The sequence below is a fragment of the Staurois parvus genome, unplaced genomic scaffold (genome assembly GCF_062004578.1).
Source record: "Staurois parvus isolate SC_StPar_1 unplaced genomic scaffold, SC_StPar_1.0 ptg000915l, whole genome shotgun sequence".
In the NCBI taxonomy this organism is placed as follows: Eukaryota; Metazoa; Chordata; class Amphibia; order Anura; family Ranidae; genus Staurois; species Staurois parvus.
The window spans coordinates 46,248-69,836 of NW_028318711.1; the positions used below are offsets into that span (position 1 = coordinate 46,248).

Consider the following 23,589-nt stretch of genomic DNA (forward strand, 5'->3'; position numbering starts at 1 on the left):
CAGCACTGGGGCAGGGGAACACCTCCAATACTCGGACAGTGGGGACACCTCCAGCACTGGGGCAGGGGGGACACCTCCAATACTCGGATAGTGGGGAAATCTCCAGCACTGTGGCAGGGGGGGCACCTGACACCTCCATCATGGGGAATACCTCCAGCACAGGGGCAGGGGGGACACCTCCAATACTCGGAAAGTGGGGACATCTCCAGCACTGGGGCAGGGGTGGCACCTGACACCTCCAGCAGGGGGGATACCTCCAGCACTGGGGCTGGGGGGGGCACCTTTAATACCAGGGGCCACTCCAGTACTGGGGGGGGCAGCGGCCACCTCCAATGCTGCAAAAGGGGTGGACACTGCCAAATCCAGGACAGAGGGGATACCTTCAATATGGGGAAAGAGGGGACACCTTCAAAACTGGGAAGGGGGGGGGGGGGACATGGAACATCTGACAGCTCTAATACCAGGACACATCCAATTCCAGGGGCCACCTCTCCAGTACACCAGGATGGGGGGGACACTTGACACCTTCACAACCAGGACAGGGGGCAGATCCCCTCCAGTACACGGGGGCGATATTGGACACCTGAGATAATAGGACAAGGATAACATCTCCAATACCAGGGTGGAGGGGGACCTGACGTCTCTTAATACTGCAATGGTGGGGAGGTGGAGGAACATTCAACACCAGGGAGACAACACTTCCAGTACTGTGATGGAGGGGACACCTCCAATACTGGGGCAGGGTAGAAAAGTGATAACTCTAATACCAGGGGGATACCACCATTATTGGGACGGGGGCATCTGATACATCCAGTAATGGAATGGGGGAGGGGGCGGCATTTTAAATATCACAGAGACACTGCCATTTCTTGGGTGGGAGGTTCCCCACCAATACCTGGATGGGGGAAGGTGGTACACCACCAATACCAGGAACTCTAACACCAGGGAGACACCTCCAGTACAAGGACAAATGGGACACTGCCAACACCAGGACAAGGGGTAGGGACACCTGACACCTCCAGTACCTGGATACGGGGTAATATCTGACACCTCCAATACAAAGGGGACCCCTATAGGACTGCTACTAATGATTGTTTTCATAATCGATTAGTTGGCCAATTATTGCTTTGATTAATCAGATAAAAAAAAAACCTTGACAAAAGTGTGGTGTATAATTTAGTTAGTATGTAAAGTTTAAAATAGACAATTTCTTGGATATCAATATGCAGTGGTAAATATAAATAACCAGCTATGTGGTTAAGGAACAAGATATCTTATCCACTCTGAGAATGACAGAAGAGACTTATATACTATTAGAGGTTGAATCTGGTACATATCAGACTCCATTTTTATTTAACCACTTCAAGTCCGGACACTTTTGCCCCCTTCCTGTCCAGGCCAATTTTCAGCTTTCAGCGCTATCATATTTTGAATGACAATTGCGTGGTCATGCAACACTGTACCCATATGAATGTTTTTTAGCATTTTTTTGAGACCAATAAAGCTTTATTTTGGTGGTATTTATTCACCACTTGGATTTTTTTTGTTTTGCTATGTAAATGAAAAAGTCCAAAAATTTTGAGTGTTTTTCTTATAAAATTTTTCAAATAAATATTTCATCATAAATCTTGGCCAAAATTTATTTTGTTATCTTTTTAGTAAAAAAAAAGCCAAATTAGTTTATAACCAAAAATTATCATTTTAAAAATTTTTTTACATTTTTTTATTTTTTTTTTTGCATACTGTCACTCTAGCAGTACAGTGTCACCATGGTGACACTGTACTACTTGTGGGGGATGATTTTTTATTTTTTTGTTTACATTGATTGCTTTTATACCCATAAAGGCTGTAAAAGCAATCATTTCTCCGTCTCTCTGACTACATTCTTGCATCCATTGAGAACTACTGTGTGAGCTGTGATTGGTCCCAGCTTGTCACATGGTACAAGGCTGTTCACAACAGCCTTGTACCATGTGATCTCTGTGATCATTCACAGATTTCACACGTAGTAAGCAATGATGTCAGAAGTGACATCTTACTTACTCCTAGATTGTTAGCTCCGTGGAGCAGTGCCCTCGAACCCCTCGTGTATTGTATTGTTACTGTACCCCACTATAATGTACAGCGCTGAGCAAACTCTTAGCGCTATATAAATACTGTATAGTAATAATACTTTGCATGTGATCACTGATTGGCCAAGCAGTGATCACATGATCGGGACCTCGCACAGAGGTTCCGTATGACGATCGGTGTTTCACTGTGTCCGGAGGACACAGCGGGCACCGGATCGTGGTGCTGTGCTATCCCAGGGAGCGCGCAAAAGCAGGGGGCGGGGAGGCCGTTTATAACCGGCCACTCGACCTTGCACTACCACAGTCCTGCCATTTATATACAACAGTGATCCTTAGTAGTGCCTGCTGAGCTCAATGTGGTGAAATTCCTGCTGCAGCATGTGTACTTCCCTGACTGCTGCGCTCCCAGCTTAAGGGGGAACAGTTGAGGGGTGGTAAAAATTTGACTCAACCGTAGCATTCCCCAACCCCCCCAGTGTAAATACACCATTACCACACCAGTGCAGCCAGTCAGTGTCCCTGAACATCGCTATGTCACATCTGCCCCAGTGTTGACGTAAGGTTTTGTTCACAAGGGGCTTATCGATGCATACCTTGTGCAAGGGCCATGTTTACCTGCACAGGTGCTCTGTGCATCCCATGCAGGCAGTCACATTGATTATTGGGACACAACAGCTGCATGGACACAGCCGCTTTTCCCAATCCAACATCAGTGCAGGTGCATGTCCCCGAAATCACTGTCTGCATTTGGGGCTGTACACCTGCAAGGATGTCAAACTGGGAGCAGGTGTTCTGTGCATCCCCATGCAGGCAGTCCTATTCGTTTGGGCGTTTCTGCTGTCCTTGTGCTCCAGGGCCTACATAAATGAGAGAGGTAGTGAGGAAATGAGATGCCTAATTTACACCCTTATAAAGCTTGAAGGTTCTACTTTGATTTTGGGCCCCCCCCCATGTGGGTAAGTTGTGAAAACGTCTCATGCATGTGCTATCCCCATACTAAGGAGGAGAAGCAGAATGTGTTGAGGTGTAATTGTAAGTGTGCCCATGCTGCTTATGTGAAAAAACTTTTTAAAATGACAACTTGGGGAAATGGTTTTTTTTTCTTTCATTTTCTGAACAATTACAACTTCAAAAATGTTACTATGCCTCTTACTAAATACCTTGGACTGTCTGATTTAAAATGAAAAAAAGGGTAATTTGGGGGGTATTTGTACTGTCCTAGCATTTTAGGGCCTCAAGAAATGAGTTGGGCAGTCAGTACATCAGAATTGATCATTTTATGGATATACAGTATATACCATAGTTTGTATGTAGTAGAATGTATTTTGGCCCACATTTATGAAGAAATATTCTTGGCAAAACTTTACAGACAGGAAATGAAGAAATGGCAAAAAACTTTTTTCCATTTTATATAGCGCAAAAAACAAAACAAAAAAAACAGTTGTGACTAAATGACTTAATACCACCAAAAGAAAGCTCTATCTGTCTCACAGATTGATATAAATTTCATATGGGTACAGTGTTGCATGACTGAGTAATTGTCATTCAAAGTACGACAGCGCTGAAATCTGAAAAATGGCCTGGGCAGGAAGGGGGTGAAACAGTCTGGTGTTCAAGCAGATAAAAAGTGTAACGTTTTGTATCTATAGTTGCTGCACTAAGCAAGAAAACTGTAAGATATAGAAACACAATTTATTTCCTACTGTAGCAAACCACTGGGCTGATTATTTTAAGTGACTTCTTATTTCTTTGCAGTTTTTTGGGAATATGGCTGCTAATCCTGAAAACGCTCAATTCTTGCCTTTACTAGAAACCTTGGAAGACACATCTACCTCACATACAGAACAGACAGATGCTTATCTTGCAATTGCAAAGTGAGTACAATTGCATTTTGGAGCTAGAAACATTCCAGATTGTTGCGGTGCAGAATATTGCAGTGGATGCAGGAATTGATTTACTAAGGAATACCTAGCCAATAAATGTTAGTGAACAAGGGGAGCTGTTTTCACTCAATACCAACTTTTCTAGTTGAACAGCCTATTCTTAAAGTGCATCTAAGCCACAAAAAAATGAATATATTGCAGCTTTCTAGTCCTTAGATGTGGCTGCACTAGTTTTCTTCCTTTATTTTTTCCCTGATGATCCTCCAGTAACAAAACTGCCGTAGGATGACAATGCCTACTCTTCCTTTTGTATCAGCAGAAACAAGACAGGACTACAGAATGCTGTCCTTCTCTTATTGTACATACCGGAGGGGAGTGCTTCTGTACACCTTAGAGATAATAGTTAGCAGAGTGCACAGTAAGTTATCAGCTCACGAGATTTCTAACAAGATCAACAGGTATTTTTTGCACTTATCAAGCAGATATAACAAAACCCTTTCAGGCTGAATTCACACTAGAGCGGACAGCTGCCAGAGTGCTTTACCTCTTTGGCAAGCAAATTCAGCTAAAACAACCCCATGGTGTATAATCTTCCATTCTGATCTTTAGAACTATTTAGTGGTGAATATTCCTTCAAGTAGAACATTATATTCCACAATAAAATATTTAGGGTAATGTATATCAGTTTGTGTGTAATAATTTGACATTTGTCCTCTTTGTAGCCGTCTTAGTGGAGAAGATGGGAAAGTTTTCAATGTCTTGGTTGGAAAGCAGTTCTCTCGTCTCTTTGAAGTTTTTAAGGTGAGAAGGATAAAAGTCTTACCTTTTGTGTATGATTTATCTTAACATAAAATGTGTGATTATTGGGGATGAGCGATTAAAGCTGATCTCCAGGTTTTAGTGAACTTTGAATAGTTTGGACCAAGCTAGTCCAAATGTACTGTTTACATCATTAACAGATGCAGCACCTCTATAAACTGTATGTAGCATCAGCTACATATGCGTTGCTGTGTTCAGGCTATGGGACTATGAATGAATACAAAGGTTCCTCAGGCTGAGGTGGAGACTGTGAGGGCACCCAACCGCCTGTGAATGGCTGAGCAGCACTCAATCCAATTTGACAGCTGCTGGAACACAGTGCTGTATGTGGCTGAGACGACATACCTGTTTATACAGTGCTCACATCCACTTCATCTGTTAAGTGAAGTAAATTTGTTTATGCCAGCTTGGTCCAAATGACTTAAGTTCACTGAAATCTGCAGTTTGATTTGAATTCACCTATAGTTGACACCCATACATTTTTGCGGAAAATCTCTCATGCAAGAATAGGGATCGTACTTGAGATTAGTAGTCATAGGTCTAATTTCTGGCTAACTGCATTCATAGTACATTTTAAGGTCTTAACAGGCGTAGGGTAACATGCATGCATCAGCAATCATTGGAAAATAGACATCTAAATGTCTGACCAGCATTTGTGCTGCCTTAATGTAATCTAGTGCTTCACCTTGCAAATAAGCCCTATAATTGAAGTAAGAAACTACATTTCCCAGCATGCAATGCAGCATTTCTGCATAGTGGGTGTGTCTCATGGGCGTGTCCTTGTTTTTGTGAGCAAACTGTCTACATGTGATCTGCTCTGATGGGCAGGGATTGGAGTGCAGAGAGGGTCTGTTGTCGTGACATACGACACTGTCGTGTTCTCAGGGTATTCTGGGGAAGCAGAAGTGTAGTCATTGCACTCAAATCCTGAAAAAAAAACAACAGGTTTTAATAGTACATCGGGTAAAATAAGTATTGAAAACGTCACCGTTTTTCTAGGTAAATATATATCTAAAGGTGCTATTGACATAAAATTTTCCTGAGTCATCTTCTAGGACAGCTTCACTTGAGAGATAGGGCTCCTCCCAGGAAACACCCGCTCCACCTTTTCCCCTTTATAAGTATCCTCTCTCCCAGTGGGCCCTCAGTATTAGTGTTTCCTCCGGCCAGGACGGAGCTACGCCCGGTTTGTTATTTTTTCCCCGGCTGCCTGGCGAGGTACAGAGGGCCCCTGGCTGAGGCCCCCCCTTCCTCCTTTCTCTAAGGATGGCAGGGACCTTGTGGGGGGGTTTTCATCCAGGCTCATCCTATGGACAGACCCTTCGGGGTGGGGGTGACAGACCCCGGATGGTCCCAGCGGGGCTCTCCAGGGGGGTAGAGCCCGCTCCGCCGACCTGGGCAGTGGTGCCTTTCCCTGGGGGGGCTGAGGTAAGTCCTACCTGTTCCAGGATCCCGGCAGCATGGCCAGGGGGTGAGGCTGTCGGGGTCAGGATGCCGCAAACACGTCACTTCCGGGCACGGGACGGCGTCACTTCCGGCGCAGGAAGCATGGAGCAGCGGCCGCCATGTTGGAAATGGGCGGCGGACCGCGGAACGAGCCCACACCACGGCCGCTTCTCCACCTGCGGCCGTGAGAGGAAGGTCGGCGCGCAGGGATCCCAGGGAGGGGGCGGAGCCCGCCAAACCCTGAAAAATCGCCGCACTGAGGAGGAGTTCGCGGCAGGATGGAGGCAGATCTGTCTGGGCCGGGGGAATCCTGCGGCAAGGTATTTGGCCGCCACTCACCCCCTCCCCCTTCCCCCCCTCCCCCCTCTGGGACCCTTGGGCACCCCCACACTCATCTCCCCCCCCCCCCCACTGCTGACTTTTTAGGGTGTTGGGGGAGTGCACGGGGGGCAATCCCTGGGGGGGGAGCCTCCGCGGTTGATGAATACCTATGTCTTCTTGTCCCCAGATGGGCCCACAGGAGGAGGATAGAGGGGAAAGAGAAGCTCCTTGCGAGCTGAAAAAGAAATGCGCCACTTGCAGAAAGAGGCTGGCGAGTTCCTGACGGAAGCAACTCTGCCAAGACTGCATAGATAAGCTTATCAAAAAGGAGTCTGGGTCCCTCTTTAAGGATTTCTTACAGAACATGATGCAAGATATGTCCAAGACTTTTCAGAGCTTTAGGGAGCAGAAGCAGGGACCGGCCCAGGACGAGCCCCAACCGGGCACTTCAGGCAATGCCCAGGGGGGGAAAAAGAGGAAGGACCAGGTAACTGTCGCAAGGGGAGCCGAACCATTGAGTACTTCAGACTCGGAGGAAGACGAGGTCGAGGATCATGACCCAAAAGCACAAAGATTCCTTTTTCAGGCAGAAGACACGGAGGGCCTTCTGAAAGTGATCTACGAGACTCTGGATCTGGAGGAGGAACAGCAGGACCCCTCTCTCCATGACCAGCTGTACGCAGGGCTACAAAGAGCAGCCGCACATTCCCAGTGCACTCTGCCCTATGGTCCACTATCAGGAGGGAATGGGAAGAGCCGGAGAAAAAGGCTTTCTTTCCCAAGAACCTTAAGAGGCGATTCCCGTTCAAGGAAGAAGACGCTTCCGTGTGGGAAATCTGCCCGAAGCCAGATGCCCCCCTTTCTAGAATCTCGAAAGCGATGGACCTGTCCTTCGAGGACAGCGGGTCCCTGAATGACCCAATGGATGGACTGGAAAGCGGATACATTCCTGAGGAGAGCATGGGAAGCATCCGCGGTGAATTTCAAGCCAGCAGTTGCGACGACGTGTGTCTCCAGAACTTTGGATGTATGGTTGGGGCAGCTCCGCTCGCACCTGGAACAAGGCACCCCGGCGGAGGAAATCCTGAAGTCGCTGCCTGTACTGGAAAAAGCGGTGGCTTTTATTGCAGACGCATCAGCAGAAACTATCAGATTCTTAGCTAGATCAACGGCGCTCATAAATTCCGCGAGAAGAGCTATCTAGCTAAAGTCTTTGCAGGGGGACCTTGCCTCTAAGTCCAAACTCTGCGGTCTGCCCTTCGAGGGAAAACTCCTCTTCGGGCCGGAACTAACTTCGGTCCTGGAAAGGTCGGCCGATAAAAAAAAGAAGAGCTTTCCAGTCCCCAGCAGGCAAGTAGGACGAAAGGGGTTTCTCCTCAACAGGCAGTACACGATGATTTCAAAGCCAGCGCACAGGCTGGGGCGCAAGGAGGGGCAGGAACGAGTCAAGGGGAAGGGGAGGTTTCCTCTTCAACCCCAACCAGAATAGACCCAAGACCCAGCCCAAGTGACTGGAGAAGCCAGGTGGGAGGAAGGCTGGGGCACTTCCACACACAATGGCTGAAGATCACCCAGAACACTTACATTCTAGAGGCCGTTCGCAGAGGTTACAAAATAGAGTTTTTAAGGCCCCCCCCTCAAAGATTCTTCGCAACACCCCTGCCAAGGGACAGGGAGAAGGCAGATGCATTGGTGGACCTCCTGGAAGGGATGCTCAGGCAGAATGTGATTTGCCAGCTGGAGGAGGAAGAGAAGGGAAGTGGGTTCTTCTCCCATTTCTTCCTAAGGAAGAAGTCGTCCGGTACCTACAGGATGATACTAAATCTGAAGAAGGTAAACAAGTTCGTGAGACCCAAGAAGTTCTGCATGGAGACCTTATACACGGTAAAAGAACTCTTGTCGCCAGGAGCATTCATGGCCTCAATAGATTTGAAAGATGCATATCTGCACGTCCCGATAAGGGAGGAATCGAGGAAGTTCCTGAGGTTTGCGCTGGAAGGCGCAAAAAGAACGATTCTGTTTCAGTTCAATGCACTCCCCTTTGGCCTGTCATCAGCTCCAAGGATATTTACCAAGATCCTGGCGGAACCCCTAAGAGTCTTGAGGCTGGAAGGAATAAATATCATCCCCTACTTGGACGACCTGCTTCTATTTTCAGATACAGAAAGAGGCCTGAGGTCCCATGTCGAACGCACAATATCTTTTCTAGAGAGCTTGGGGTGGTTGATGAACGAGGAAAAATCACAGCTAGTACCCTCCAGGAGGATCACGTACTTGGGGTACATCCTGGACTCCGCAAATGCTTGCTCATACCTGACAACGGAAAAAGCTCTCAAACTGCAGCAAGACACGAGAGCCTTCCAAAGGATGTCGACCTGCACAGTAAGGACCACAATGAAGCTAGTCGGGAGCATGACAGCCGCAATGCCAGGGGTGCAATGGGCACAGCTCCACTCCAGGGTACTACAGAATCACACCCTCTCCCACTGAGATGGCAGCCAAGCAGGTCTGAATTCCAGGATCTGCCTCACGCACAAGGTGAGGGAATCACTAAGGTGGTGGGGGAACATCCACACCTTGGAGGCGGGAAGGAAATGGAAGCAAGCCAGCCCAGTGAGGATCACCACGGATGCAAGCATGACCAGGTGGGTTGCTCATATGGGAGACTGCCTAGCCCAGGGCAGATGGGATGCAGAAAATTCAAGGAAATCATCGAACTACAAGGAGCTGTCGGCAATCTTCAAAGCTCTTACGGCTTTTCAGGAGAGGATAGAGGGGAGAGAAGTCCAGATTCTATCCAACAACACAACGGCAGTAGCATACTTGAACAGGCAGGGGGGCACGAGGTCCCCGAGGCTGATGGAATTGGCAGGAACCCTCCTGACCTGTGCAGAGAGGAACCTAGAGTCCATCACTGCGGTGCATCTAAAAGGGAATCTGAACCAGTTGGCGGACCAGTTGAGTCGGAAAGAGGTCACCCAGACAGAATGGTGCCTCAGCTGTCCAGCATTCAATCAAATATGCGCCAGATGGGGCACCCCCTCTACGGATCTCTTCGCCAACAGCCAAAATGTGAAGCTGGAGAGATACTTCTGCCTGCAGAAGGACCCCAGGAGTGCAGGGATAGACGCGCTAGCCCAGCATTGGGAAGGAAACCTCCTCTATGCCTTTCCTCCGTTCAGATTATTACCAAAGGTGGTACAGAAGATCCAGTCTTCTCAAGCCACGGTCATCCTGATTGCACCATTTTGGCCCAAAAGATCATGGTTCTCCCGGCTGAGGGAACTAAGCTTAACAGACCCATGGATGATACACCTTCACACGATTTACTTGCCCAAGGGGGAGTGCTACATCCTCACCCAGAAAGGCTGTCCCTAGCAGCGTGGCTTCTGAACGGGACAGGCTAGTGAAGAAGGGACTGTCTGAAAGAGTGGTCGCCAACATCTTGGACGGAAGGAAGAAATCAACAAACGCCATATATGATAAAGTCTGGAAGAAATTTTCCGCCTGGAAGGACAGGAACGAGGAACCCGGGCTCCCATCTTGCATACAATGCTTGAATTCCTCCAAGCCGGGGCGGATAAGAACCTGGCCGCTAATACCCTTAAAGTGCAGGTAGCGGCTTTGTCAAGCTTTCTGGAGTTGAGGTTGGCGGCAGACCCGTTGATAATCAGGTTCCTGAGGGCTATCTCCAGGCGCCGAGCCCCGTCCACATCGAAGTACCCCACATGGGACCTGGGCACGGTCCTGAAGAGCGTGCCTCCCCCGGACAGATCTGCAGAGCCGCAACGTGGTCCAGTTTCGCCAACTTTGCTAAGCACTACAGATTGGATCTGATTGGCAGCAATGACCAGGCGTTCGGCAGGAAGGTCCTACAAGCAAGGGGCCCACCCTAATGTATGTATTTCTATTCAACTCCTCTCAAGTGAAGCTGTCCTAGAAGATGACACGGGAAAACGCAGTTATTTACCTGTTAACTGTATTTCCAGGAATCTTCTAGGACAGCATAACTCCCTCCCGATTGCTGTGTGATTATGTACTGATGTCTAGGTATGTTATGAACCTGTGATGGGTTGTCTCTATTACCGTTTTTTATTTTATGCTTTCTCCTAGGCCTTCGGTCATATTCTTATACTGAGGGCCCACTGGGAGAGAGGATACTTATAAAGGGGAAAAGGTGGAGCGGGTGTTTCCTGGGAGGAGCCCTATCTCTCAAGTGAAGCTGTCCTAGAAGATTCCTGGAAATACAGTTAACAGGTAAATAACTGCATTTTCACTACATGTCAGTAATAATCCGTGCATACAAAAAAAAATAAATACTTCATCCAAAATCCTTGTTGGTAATGACAGCTTCAAGATGCCTCCTATATGGAGAAACTAGTCGCATTGCATTGCTCACGTGTGATTTTTGGCCCATTCTTCCACACAAACGGTCTTCTAATCTTGAAGGTTCTGTGGGCCTCTTCTGTGAACTCTGATCTTTAGTTCTTTCCATAGATTTCCATAGGACTGTGTGTGTAAATCGCACACGTTCCCGCAGCCGCACAAAAAGTGTGTTGCTTTAAGGAAAGTGGTGTCAAAGCACCATGTGATTTCTGTGCGTCCATGTTTTTAAAAAAGATTGCAGGAAATGCAGCTGTGCCCTTGCAAACGTGACACGCAGAACTGCGAAGTTGTGGAACCTACGCTTAATGATTAAGCTGCTTTTTAAGACCCGTGAGCTGTACTTAAAGCTATGGGGCTTTAAATTATTAATCTGCTAATTTTTCTTGCTTTTTAAAATTGAATTTAAAGATTGCCTCAATTAAAATAAAAAAAAAAGCAGTCCAGGTTATAGGCCATTTTATCTATTCTGTTCTCAGTTTAATTCTGTCTGATCCAGGCTGCGTAATTCCATGAATTCTGAGCCTGCAACATTGCAGCAGATTGCTGCGATTTTAGTTCCACCATTCCTCCCAAGCTCTTTCCATTCCTGTATTTTCCAGTTTAGGCACGTAATGTATGGCAGTGCTGTGCAAGTACCATTGATACTACTGTATATTACAATTGAGACTCTAAAAAGGTGACCACCGATAGTTGTAAAGCTTTCCACACACATTACAATCTTATTGTAGGGTCTGGGGTTTGATGGAACATTGTAGACTGAAATATCCTGAGGAGCTGACCAGGGGTCTTTCGTTTCCACTGAAAAAGAGAGGGAGGTGGGAGAGCCCTTATCGTGTACTAAATTCAGAAACAAGGGTAAAACGGTTCCACAATAAAAAGAAAAAGGTCAAAATGGACTTGCAGCTGTTGACTGGTCACCCAGCAAGGGGGGTGGGGGACATGCAGCATTCCTAGTGCACAGTGTGGACACGGTCTATGCCTCGGGCATTCCCGTTCTGTGGGGGTTCTCAGGTGGGTGAACGCATTGATAGGAAGAGCCAGCACATAAAAGGCTCTCGGTAGTTCGATTGGCTGAGGTGTCCGATGCGGTAGTTCATAATAATAATAAAAAAATGTATTTGGTGAAATAAAGTAATTGGATGTTCTACTAAAACAGACGACTCCTGCCTATCCTTTGATTTGCAGAGACACCCAATGTGGTTGTTCAAACTACTGATGGGCATTTTTTGCACTGACTTTCTGCCAATATCTTATTGTAGTCTTCTTTTGGATCTACCAATTATGTAATGCAAGGGCTTGATTGAATACAAACTGACTGGAAAGTTTAGGAAGGTTCTCCTATTATGTTTTGATGTATTGCAGTCAGATTGTAACATGTATGGTGACCCCTAGAGTATTGGCGTATTTCATGAGTTTTTTTTTTTCCGTTACTTCACCATAACTAATCCTTGCTTGCTTTACAGACCTGCCTGAAGCATCTGCCACAGCACCTGTGGAATCTGCAGCCACCCTAGACCTTGCTGCACAGATTAGTACACTTTCTTTGTTGGTGACTACAGAGGAGCTTTGAAAATATTCTGGAAGCCAGCTTTTTGAAATGCAGGAAAAACTTGGGACGATATCGAACAGCATTCTTCGGCATCTGCAGTCACGATGGAGTTCACCACCTCACGACAGCTCTGTTTAGTTCAGCTCCACGTGTCCTGTGAAATTGCCATTTATCAGGACGCTTTTACTTCCTTCTGATGAAGCATTTTTAATACAAAGACTGCCTACATTTTGTAAGAGATCCATCATGTTTTGTTCCTCTTTGAGTTGTACCACTCTATACACTGCTTCAACTAGATGTTATAACATATTGATTCATTATTGTAGGTTTAAGACAAAGAATGAAAGTGTTATTTAAAACAAGTTCTTTATTGTATAGAGCAGTTCCAGGACAGAATGCTGATATTTCTATATCCCTGGTAGCTCTGTGATTGGTCACCCTTTGGGAGAGGATTATCTGGACGTGAAAGAAAAGATATTAATTTGCATGCCCAAAGCAACCAGCCAGATGTCACCTGAAGTTTTCAAGGTTCAAAGGTGAAACTTGTGGGCAGTATGTTAATTTGTTTCTTCCCTTCAGTTTTATGAAATTGTAGTGTACAATGCTATTTCTAAATGTTCACCTTGGTATTCTGCTTCTGTACCTAATATTGTAAATTTACTTTGGTGACATGTTTTCTTGTGGACTGGAAAGAGTATTTTTGGTAGCTTTTTGCTTCTGAAAGCTTTATTCGATACAAGTCTCAGAATACCACAGTATGCTAATTTTCATGTTGCCTTTGTTGTACTGATACACTTTGTCCTTTTTTTTTTTTTTTTGTAAATTCTGTAAATAGCCTCACTGAAGGTTACTAGTTTTGATAGTAATCCTCTCTGTACATATAATTTAAACAGTTGGTTCCAGCAGAATTCTTAATATTCACTTGCTGCATGTGTTCCTTTTTAGATCTAAAATGTAAAATGAAAACTATTAAAGTACTTTCTCAAGTTTGCAGTAATAGTTTTTTCCTTATGAACTGTTATGCATTTGTGGTATTTGTAAATGGGTGGCTTTGGAACTGCATTTTTTTTAATTGAACAATGCTGTATACAGATTCCATGTGAATGGGAACTGTGGATATCAATGGGAAAAAAAACTTTTATATAAAAATACAAATCAACCTGAAGTCTTTATAATAACAGACCAACAGAGAGGCTCAAAACCTGGCCAAATTAGACTTTAACCACTTGATCTCCAGAAGGTTTTAACCCCTTCATGATCATGGCACTTTTTTGCTTTTCAGAACTGCAGCTTTAACTAGCAATTTCTTGGTCATGCAACACTGTACACAAATGAAATGTATATAATTTCCCCCCCCCCCCCGGTTGTCTTCCAGGACAGACCTTGAACGATTGAGCTCCTTCAACCAGGACAGGAAACACATTGCTTCAAGCTTCTTAAGATGGTCCTACAGGAACATGGCCATTTTGTGTTTACTCTGTCTGGAAAAAGCATGTTGACTAGAAGAACTGCTTTTTAAGCAGCAAGCCATGTCTCAAGGGCTGCCCAGGAAACGTGCCCTCACCTGCAGTTCTTTACTTTTTGGCCTCAAGTCCCCTCTGCATCGGTGTAGGAATGTACCCGCTTCTACCTCTTTCCAGTGCCAGTGAAGGAGCTGGTTAGAATGGCATCCATCCTTGGCGCGTTTAGGTCAGTCAGGGCTGAGGGAGTGCCTTCCTGGAGGCCGGATGTGACGCAGCTAGCCTGGAAGATGCTGGGTGTCATGATTCTGGGGGATGTGATGTCCTCTCTGCACCAGAGGCTTCTGGTTTCGGCCTCAGAGGCGCAAGAGAAAGGGCAGGGCTGATGCTTATTGCTGGACGCCGACAGCATGGGCCAAAGGGTGCTGGGCGCTAAAGAATGCAGGGGACATCATGGAGGCTTCCTCCTAGGCTCCTGCTATAAAACAGGTAGAAAAGCGGGCTATATACAGTATATTACCAAAAGTATTGGGACACCTGCCTTTACACGCACACTGGCATCCCAGTCTTAGTCCGTAGGGTTCAGTACTGAGTTGGCCCACCCTTTGCAGCTATAATGGCTTCAACTCTTCTGGGAAGGCTATCCACAAGGTTTAGGAGTGTCTATGGGAAGGTTTGACCATTCTTCCAGAAGTGCATTTGTGAGGTCAGACACTGATGTCAGACGAGAAGGCCTGGCTTGCAGTCTTCGATCTAATTCATCCCAAAGGTGTTCTATCAGGTTGAAATCAGGACTCTGTGCAGGCCAGAGAGATTCCTCCACCCCCAACTCGCTCATCCATATTTTTATGGATCTTGCTTTGTGAACTGGTACACAGTCAGGTTGGAACATGAAGGAGCCATCCCCAAACTGTTCCCACAAAGTTGGGAGCATAGAATTGTCCAAAATGTCTTGGTTTGCTGATGCCTTAAGAGTTCCTTTCACTGGAACTAAAGCCAAGCTCAACCCCTGAAAACCACCACACCATAATCCCCCCTCCACCAAACTTTACACTTGGCATAATGCAGTCAAGCAAGTACTGTTCTCCTGGCAACTGCTAAACCGGGACACGTCCATCGAATTTTCAGATAGAGACGGTGATAAGTCCTCCATAGAACATGTGTCTACTGCTCTAAAGTCTGGTGGCAGCATGCTGTACACCACTGCATCCGATGCTTTGCATTGCACTTGGTGATGTAAGGCTTGGATGCAGCTACATGGCCATGGAAGCCAATTCCATGAAGCTCAATATGCACTGTTGCTGTGCTAATCTGAAGGCCACGTGAAGTTTGGAGGTCTTTTGCTATCGACTCTGCAGACAGTTGGCAACTTCTGTACACTGTACGCTTCAGCTTGCACTGACCCCGCGCTATCATTTTACCTGGCCTACCACTTGGCTGAGTTGCTGTTCCCACTTGCTTCCACTTTATCATAATACCACTCACAGTTGACCATGGAATATTCAATAACAAGGAAATTTCACGGATGGACTTATTGCACAGGTGGTGACCTATCACGGTACCACGCTTGAATTCACTGATCTCCTGAGTGCGACCCATTCTTTCACAAATGTTTGTAGAAGCAGTCTGCAAGCCTAGGTGCTTGATTCTATACACCTGTGGCCATGGAGGTGATTTTAACACCTAAATCCAATGATTTGGAGGGGTGTCCCAAATGTTTTGGCAATATAGTATATGTGCTGTGTGCTTTTGGTGGAGGTGGTTGGTACTTCTGGGGTTCCTTGAGGGGTGTCTCAAGCAGTCTTCTAGACATTTGTTTTTTGACATAGGCAGCACTGGGTGCAGGGGTGGTGCTCCTGACCTAATAAGGACCTGGCTTTTAACTTGGAGCCCTCCTCCCCTCTCTTTTTGTCTTAGGCTAAAGAGGATAAGTTCACCTCTAAAATAAAATGTGCTAACTGGAGCACTAAATTATCTTCTAATTATAACAAGTCTTTTGCTGCAGTGTATTTCTAACTTCTTGAAAGCAGAAGCTGAATCACCTTATGCAAAGTTTCTAAGTTCCTTTTAGAGAGCAGGTGCAGTGCACCTTTCAGGCATCTCTGATGTCAAATGGCCTACCACTTCTTCTAGTCAGCCTGATCATGTGCAATACTCCCTACTTCCAGTGGCTTCTGGCTCAGCAGAGTCAGCTGGTGTAGGGTATGCAGCCCAGGGATAGGTGACCCAGATTTCTGACTCAGATTCGGGACTGGAAGAAGGTCATGTGGAAGCAACTAAAGCGGCAAAGTTTAGGCACTCTCTAGAGGAAGTCTGACCTTTTTGGGGATTCATTTATACTGTATGAGACCTTTTGAGATTCAGGATGGGGTAGCTCCGCTCTCCAAACATGATTTAATGTACCAAGGCTTAAACAAAAAAGTCTAAAGTTTCTCCTTTCCAGTCATGACGGACATGATTATGAAGGAATGGTCAGAATCATGGGGGAGAGGCCCTGAAACAGGGGATAAACTCCACGCTAATGTCGGAGGCCCGCAGAGACAGAAGTGCCAAGCCCTGAATACGGGGTACGAGCCCAGTATCTGTTCCAGATTAATGGCAAACTGACCGGCCATGAGCTGCAGCCAAAGAGCGCGGGATGCCCTAGCGAAGCATGCTTCTCACATCCTCTAGAGCTTTGAAGGTCAGTAGCCAGGTTTTAACCTAGCAGCTCTCCCCCCACTTTGTGTCTTTTTGCCCCATGTTGGCATTGTGTCCACAGTAGCATTTGCTTTTGGTAGAGTAGGACTGGCCAGAAAGGTTTATTCAGACGCAGTCCAGATGAATACTACTGAATACTACTACTAGCCATGCTGTACCCCGGATAAATAAGAACCTTCACAGACGGTAATCATGGAAGAATTATTTTATTATACAGTCACAGGAACAACACAGATGGATCTTGTATCAGGCCCTTGTTACATACAGGCCACTACACAACTTACTGGCCATTTTGATGGCGACAAATCCTTTGTAGGTGTCCTGTACCACGCCTTCATTTCCCCAGCTCTCCGCCATCTGCACAGACTGTTCATCATCCCCTGTAAGTAGATGACGGGACAGGAAAAAAAAAAACAGAAAAGGACTGCTCTCTCGGTCCCTGTCCCCTCTTCAAGTCCCTGGTCCCCCTCTCTCGGTTCTTGTCTTCGGTCTCTCCGATCTCCAGGGCTGCTGATAAAAATGGTAGAGCCGGCCCTCCTGTATCGGACCTGACCAGCTCAACAGGGGGCCCCGCCACCTGACAGGAGGGCTGGCTGTACTGCCTTATCACTGAAACCGATTCCACTGTGTCTCGGCCTGCAGCACAGCGAGCAGCTCCTCCTCCTCCTCCAGACAGCTTTTAGTTGCTGCAGGGAGCCACGGGAGGATCAGTTCCATTATCTGCACCCCCTCTGGCAGTTCCGATCACCCTGTGCCTCCCACCCCCACATTGTGATCACCCTGTGTGTCCCCATCCCCCCAAATCAAGTCCCCCAACCAATCATCCTTTGTGTGCTGACTCCAGAGGTGAGGGAGTTGGGAGTGGGGAGAGCTGTGAAATAACCTTACCTAATGCCCATCCCCCTCCTTCCCCAATCATAGAGCTCTGCCAGTCTGTCTACCTTACATTCCAGCTTCCTGCCCGGTTCATCCTCACACTGCTGTCTGCCTGCTATCCTACTAACTACACCTTCCTGTAGCCTGCTATCCTACTAACTACCCCTCCCTTTACCCTGCTATCCTACTAACTACCCCTCCCTTTACCCTGCTATTCTACTAACTACCCCTCCCTGTACCTTGCCACTGAATGCTGCTATCCTACTAACTACCCCACCCTGCCACTGAGTGAACGCTATCCTAACTACCCCTCCCTATACCCCGCCACTGTGTGCCTGCTATCCTACTAACTACCCTCCCTGTACCCTGCTATCCTACTAACTACCCCTTCCTGCCACTGTGGAGGGAGGGGGGTCCCTGTAACAGCAGCCCAGCCTCCCTGTCAGTCTGGCCCCCTTGTGTCTCTTAAGTTGTCCTGGAAGTCCACAGGAGGTCCATGCTGAGACTTGCAATCCCCCCGCCGAGCCCCGGGCTCCTCCTCACCCCCTGAAGACGGAGCTCATCTCTCTGGCCAAGGCTCTAACCTCCGGGAGAGAAGCACAGCATGTCCCCGGTCTGGTAACCTCCCGCCCTCACAGCACTTCCGGGAACAGGGTAAGCCACGCCCCTGCATGAAAAGGGGGCAGAGCTCTAGCAGAGGCACCTGCGCACACAGAACCTCCGTGTCACCCCATCCCCCCACCAGTTTCGATCGCCCTGTGTGACCCCATACCCCCCCCCCCAAGTCAAGTCCCCCAAGCAGTCATCCTTTGTGTGCTGACTCCAGAGGTGAGGGAGTTGGGGGTGGGGAGAGCTGTGACCGAACCATACCTAGTGCCCATCCTCCTCCTTCCCCAGTCATAGAGCTCTGCCAGTCTGCCTACCTTACTTTCCAGCTTCCTGCATTCTGCCCGGGTCATCCTCACACTGCTGTCTGCCTGCTATCCTAACTACACCTTCCTGTACCCTGCGGCTGGGTGTCTGCTATCCTACTAACTACACCTTCCTGTACCCTGCCGCTGAATGTCTGCTATCCTACTAACTACACCTTCCTGTACCCTGCGGCTGGGTGTCTGCTATCCTACTAACTACACCTTCCTGTACCCTGCGGCTGGGTGTCTGCTATCCTACTAACTACACCTTCCTGTACCCTGCGGCTGAGTGTCTGCTATCCTACTAACTACACCTCCCTATACCCCGCCACCGAGTGCCTGCTATCTTAACTAGCCCTACCTGTACCCAGTGGTGTATTTTGGTATTGTGCTGCCCTAGGCAAGACGGCAGACAGGATACAGGAGACGGTCAGAGACTGCTGACATACTAAAGGAGATGATCAGAGACTATGGACAGGATACAGGAGACGGTGGACAAGAGACGGTCAGAGACTGAGGACAGGAGACGGTCAGAGACTGCTGACATACTAAAGGAGAGAGAGGGGGGGGGGAGAGAGAGAGAGGGGGGGGAGAGAGAGAGAGGAGGGGGAGGAGAGAGGGGGAGGAGAGAGGGGGAGGAGGGGGGAGAGAGAGGAGGGGGGAAGAGAGAGAGAGAGGGGGCGAGAGGGAGTGAAGAGAGAGGGGGGGAGCGAGAGGGAGTGAAGGGAGAGGGAGTGAAGAGGGGGGGGGGAGAGGGAGTGAAGAGGGGGGGGGGAGAGGGAGTGAAGAGAGGGGGGGGGGAGAGGGAGTGAAGAGAGAGGGGGGGGAGAGGGAGTGAAGAGAGAGGGGGGGAGAGGGAGTGAAGAGAGAGAGGGGGGGAGAGGGGGGGAGAGAGGGGGGGGGGGAAGCATACACAAGGCTGGCTGGAAGTGTGGGCGGGGGTGACACAGGAGGAGGAGAGGCAGCTTTCTCTCTGCTCTCACGCCTGTATGTGGGGGTGGGGGGACTGTCAGCACTGGGGAGTGCATATGCTGCTGACAGATCCCCTGCAGTGCTGGAGGGGGGCCGTGGGGGTGCATGCAGGAGATGGATAGCGGAGGCACATAGAGCAAACAAGAAATGCACAGTCCTCTATGTGCCACCCGTCTCCCTCTCCAGCCGGCTCCATGGCTGACAGGTTCTCTGTCTCCTCACCACCTGTTAAGTTGTCCCGGAAGTCCATGTTGAGACTTGCAGTCCCCCCGGGCTGCTCCTCACCCCCGGAAGACGGAGCTCAGCTGTCTGGCCGAAGCTCTATCCTCCGGAAGAGAAGCACAGCGTGTCTCCAATCTTGTAACCACCCGCCTTCACAGCACTTCCGGAAACGGGGTAAGCCACGCCCCCGCGCGAAAAAGGGGCGGGGTTCTAGCAGAGTCACCTGCGCACAACAGAACTGCGCACACAGGACCTCAGTCAGAGCCGGGATTTGCTGGGAGGAGGACGCAGAATGGAGAGCGGGAGGAGGCGGAGTCCGGAGGAGGAGCGGCACACCCCCGGCCATTACCTTCTATCTAATACATGTAAATCTTGTTCCACAGAGTCACCGCCAATCACCGGATGTCGCCAAACTTGTAACCAACCGCCTTCACAGCACTTCCGGGAACGGGGTAAGCCACGCCCCCGCGTGAAAAAGGGGCGGGGTTCTAGCAGAGGCACCTGCGCACAACAGAACTGCGCACACAAGACCTCAGTCAGAGCCGGGATTTGCTGGGAGGAAGACGCAGAATGGAGAGCGGGAGGAGGCGGAGTCCGGAGGAGGAGCGGCACACCCCCGGCCATTACTTTCTATCCAATACATGTAAATCTTGTTCCACAGAGTCGCCGCCAATCACCGGATGTCCCTGAACGGGTAACGCTACACCCCTAGAACTCACTGAACAGGGGCGGAGTCCACTAACAGGCACACCAACTTGTTGCCATGGTGACAGACGCCGTCCTTTATTTCTCCCCCAGAACAGATCCTTCCTCACCAATGAACGGGATTTCTGTTTGGGAAGTTTGCTTGTCATGTGTGCCGTCCAATCACATCTCTCCCATCTCCGATGACGAGAGCGAGCCCCCTATAAGTACTACAAGTCCCAGCATGCCCACCTTAGTCAAGAAGAGGACTTCTACCGCTGGGTGGATCCTCCCTCCCAATGTCCGTATACAGCGCCGTCCTCTGAGAGCCGGGCTGAGGGGAGGACGGAAAGCCAGAGCTACCTGAGCCAGGAGCGGGGAGCCCGGTAAGAAATCCCCTTCTATCTCCTATTATTCTTCTATCTGTGATTGGGGGGATTTTATTATTGTCTGTTATTAGCGATTCTATCTACTGCTAATATTTGATTATTGTTTATATCTATTATTCTTCATTATATGTAATACTATTCTATTTATTGTTTATTAATATTGATTATAGCGATAACTGCTATTTATATAATAAATAAAACAACAATATAGATTTAAACAAGAAATAGAGATTAAACAATACATAAAATAATAAGATATAAATAGTAATAATAATATTGATTATACTTATGATTATTTTATTATTATCTAATATTAATATCATTGATGAGATCTGGTATTATTATTTTATTATTGATTTATTGTATTTTTATTATTTATTATTGACTATTTATATCTTTTTTTAAATTATAAAGCATAAAAATAAGTTAACAATAGTACATATAGACATAATCAATATCTAGCTTACTGATCAATATTTTTTGCATTATCTATTTTATTATCAATTATTATTGATTATATCTGGTATTATTATTGACTTTTGTATTTTATTATTATTGATTATATCTATTAATATAGTATTGATTACTATTTTATTACTATTATATCTGTCTGTTCTTTATTGTCTTAGTTTATTGATTATATCTGTTGTTAATATGGTATTATTAATATTGTTCATTATTTTTTATCTTTTATTGTTTTATTTATTTTTAGATTTTTTTTTTTTTGTACTTTACCTATAATTTTTATTGATACAGTTAACCGCTTGCCGCCCTGCCACTGTATATATACACTTGTGCAGGGCGGCACTCAGGCGCAAAAGCACGTTTTAAAACGGGTTCCGCGCTCCCGACGTTTTCACCGGCAGGGGGCTGTGTACGCGCGCTTCCGCCGACCCGCGGGTGACACCATTCGATCCCGGAGGGATCAATCATTAGATTTCAGCCAGTGATGTCTGGCTGAAATCAGATGATCGGTCCCTGTCCTATCCTGTCCTGTCTTGAAGTTTACACAGGAGAGGATATGATGTCATTCTTCTCTGCCAGGGGACATTCGTCCCAGACAGAGAAGAAGACACAGTAAAAGTGAGTAAAACAGCACATACCCACAGTTAGAACACACCTAGGTCACATTTAACCCCCTGATCGCCCCCCCCCCCAGTTAGTGTTAGCGCCCCTCCCAGATAGCGCCAGTTTGCTCGCCAGTACACCAGTAATCCCGTTTAACCCCCCCCAGTTAACCCCTTCACTGCCCTGTCACCAGTGTCACTGATCAGTGAACCGATTTTTACTGATCACTGTATCAGTGTCGCTAGCGACTTCCGATAATGTTGGTGCCCCTCCCAGATAGCACCTTTTTGCCCGCCAGTACACCAGTAATCCCGGTTAACCCCTTAATTTCCCCCCCCCCCCCCAGTTAACCCCTTCACTGCCCTGTTACCAGTGTCACTGATCAGTGAACCGATTTTTACTGATCACTGTATCTGTGTCGCTGGCGACTTCCGATAGTGTTAGCGCCCCTCCCAGATAGCGCCAGTTTGCCCGCCAGTACACCAGTAATCCCGTTTAACCCCTTAATCCCCCCCCAGTTAACCCCTTCACTGCCCTGTCACCAGTGTCATTGATTACATTGAACAAATTTTTACTGATCACTGTATTAGTGTCACTGGTGACTTCCGATATTGTTAGCGCCGCTCCCATATAGCGCCAGTTTGCCCGCTAATGCACGGGATTTTTTTTTACCAAAAACATGTAGCAGAATACATTTTGGCTTAAATTTATGACTAACTTTGAGTTTACGATATATTTTTTATAGCTGAAGGTAGAAAATATAGTTTTTTTTCAATATTTTTGTGTATTTTTTTGTTTATAGCGCAAAAAATAAAAAGCACACAGGTGATAAAATACCACCAAAAGAAAGCTCTATTTGTGTGATAAAAAAAGGACGTAAATTTCGTTCGGGTACAGCATTGCATGACCGCGCAATTATCATTTGAATTGGTGCAGCGCCAAACAGCAAAAAAAGGCCTGGTCATTAAGGGGGGTAAATCCTCAGGAGCTCAAGTGGTTAATATTTTATGTATTATCTATTATTTGATTGCTTGTTATATCTATTATGGATCTCTCATGGATGTCACATCTGGAGTAGCTGCTGTGTCCCAACTGACATCAATTGGACTGCCTGCATGGGGATGCATGGAACATCTGTGCATCCCCAAGCAGGTTAAAACAGCTTCTCATGGGTATTTGCTGTGGGATGCCCCATGTGAATATGGCCATTTTTTTGTGTTGCAATTAGGGTCAAATTTTTTTTTTTTTTTTTTTTTTAGGCTAGCTGGTAAGCGTGCTGGGAAATTTCAGTTTGCTTGTATTGTGCAATGCGCTCCCATGTGCACCTTACTTCAAAAGCTACCGTATTTGCCGGCGTATAAGACGACTTTTTACCCCTTGAAAATCTTCTCAAAAGTCGGGGGTCGTCTTATACGCCGGTATACGGCATACTGACACTTTTTAGGGGGGCGGCGCGGTGCCGCCCCCCCCTTCCAACGGAAGGGACACTAAGTACAGGGGTTGGGAGGGGCTGCTGTCTCTTACCTGGATCCGGTCCCACGACGGTCCAGTCCAGGAAGCGCGGCTGCTCCTTCGGTTCGGCCACTGGATGTTCGGGCGGCTGCTCGGCTCCGCCTCCACACCGGTGATTGGCCGCCAGAACTGTAGCTTAGGAAAGACACACAGGCGGCCAATCACCGGCGAGGGGGCGGAGCCGAGCGGCCTGGCGAAAATCGAGTGCAGGAGCAGCAGGTAAGTGTTCAGTGTAGAGGTGCTGCTGCAACCACATATGCTGGCTTCAGCAGCACCATACTGCAATAGGGGTCAGCAAGTGTAATTGGTGTCAGTGGGA

At 47.4% G+C, this 23,589-nt stretch overlaps 2 long non-coding RNA genes across 2 annotated transcripts in view; both read left to right on the forward strand.

Annotated features, from left to right (window-relative positions):
• Window positions 1–462: 462 nt before the first annotated feature.
• Window positions 463–13,462, forward strand: LOC149442075 (uncharacterized). The gene is made up of 2 exons (XR_016307236.1): window positions 463–4,756; window positions 12,391–13,462. It is a non-coding gene; the product is annotated as an uncharacterized LOC149442075 (long non-coding RNA).
• Window positions 13,463–19,382: 5,920 nt separating this feature from the next.
• LOC149442076 (uncharacterized) overlaps window positions 19,383–23,589 on the forward strand; it is a 40,067-nt gene continuing 35,860 nt past the window's right edge. Inside the window, exon 1 of the long non-coding RNA XR_016307237.1 lies at window positions 19,383–20,687. This is a non-coding gene — a long non-coding RNA (uncharacterized LOC149442076). The remainder of the gene's footprint in view (window positions 20,688–23,589) is intronic.